This window comes from Echinops telfairi, unplaced genomic scaffold, assembly GCF_000313985.2.
Source record: "Echinops telfairi isolate 266 unplaced genomic scaffold, ASM31398v2 ScPeMD7_7469;HRSCAF=8507_1, whole genome shotgun sequence".
NCBI lineage: Eukaryota > Metazoa > Chordata > Mammalia > Afrosoricida > Tenrecidae > Echinops > Echinops telfairi.
In genome coordinates, this window is record NW_022111373.1 from 107,975,882 (window position 1) to 107,977,749 (window position 1,868).

Here is a 1,868-nt window from a genome sequence, read left to right on the forward strand (position 1 = left end):
TGTTGCAATACATGACACTGGGGAAAAGCGGCTTAGTCAGTATTTCAATTTAATGCCTAATGGCTAATTATGAGGATGAAAACTGAAAAGGGTGGTACATTTGTGAGCTGTTCACAGATATAGCCAATTACTTTTTCAAAAAGCTTCTCTAATTAAGACTTAGTCCAGGTCAGAAAACCAAATTTATAACACACTTGTTCTCAAAAATTTTCTTTTGCATTGCTGTGAGTTTCATAGGTAACGATATACCATTGTTTTGGATTATACTTATTTGATAATTAATAAGCCAGAATATTTTTGGAAATAGTTACTGTGAATTATCTGTTCTTCACTCACTTTTTATTTGGTTCCTTTGTTTTTCAGACATCCTGCCTTTTTTTAAATACATAGTTTCCTGAAGATGCTCCCTCATAATTATCTTGAGATAAATAATAGGAACAGAAAGGGACAGAGAAATTTTTTCATCAGTTTGCTTTTACCAGGCAATCATTACTCTTAGGTTTTTATCCTTTGCTTGACTTTGAGACTAGCTGTCTGATACAAGACATTGACCTTAAAAATAGGCAATGCAGAACTTCTGGTCAACATGATACTGCGAGTTTATACTTTGAACACCCTTTGTTGTGCAAACACTGCAATTGTTAATTAAGGGCCAAGTATTGAAATATGTGAAAGAGTAGTTAAAATATCATGAAATGGAAGGGGAGGTAGGGAGAAAAATAGGGAGCTAACAACGAGTACCAGAAAGAAGAAAATAGTCTGAAACACTTTGGTGATGATTGTACAACTAACTTGTATGCTATGTGAATGATATGCGAATAAGATTTTTTTTTTTTCAAATCATGAAAGGCAGATTCTGAGTCTCTAACATATATATGATGGAAGTTTTTTGGGGGAAAGAGAATTGTTTTAAACAGAAAAGACTCGTTTTGAGTAGATTTATTATTGAAATATTTAAAATTAAAGAATAACAAGATTTTTAAAGTTTGATGTACATAGTAACCTTTGGACAAACTAAAGAAAAAAATGCAATCTTTGGGCTATACTATTTGTAATATTGCAAGAATGTATGGCAAAATATTTAACAATACAGGACACAGAAAAAGAAGATTGAAAGAATACACAGAGTCACTATACCAAAAAGAATCAGTCAATATTCAACAATATCAAGAGGTTGCATATGATTAGAAACCAATGGTATAGAAGGAAGCAGTCCAAACTTTACTGAATGCATTAGCCCCAAACTAGGAATTGATGGAATACCAATTTCAACAAACTGATGAAACACAGGAAGCACTTATTCACCTATGGAAGAAAATACGTAAGAATATGACTTGGCCAACTGATAGAAAGAGATCTGTATTTGTACCCATTCCCAAGAAAGGTGACACAACGGAATGTACACAGTGTAAAACAATTAACATTAATATCATATGCAAGTAAAATTTTGCTGAAGATCATCCAACAACAGTTGTAGCAGGACATACACAAGGAGCTGCCAGAAATTCAGAGCAGAATGAGAAAGGAATGTAGAAAAGAAGATAGCATTGCTCATGTCAAATGGATCTTGGCTAAAAGCAGAGAATGTCAGAAAAATGTTTATGTGTGTTTTATTGACTATGTAAAGGCCTTCAACTGTGCAGACCACAAAAGAATTGTAGAAAACCTTGAGAAGACTGGGAATTCCAGAGCACTTCACTGTCCTCGTGGAGAATGTGTACATGGATCGAGGGGCAGTTGTGGGAACAGACAAAGGCAGACTGCACGGTTTAAAGTCAGGAAAGGTGTGCAGAGGGGTGTAACTTCTCACCATATGTATTTAATCTGCACCTGGTGCAAATAATCAGAGCTGGTGGATTATGTGAAGA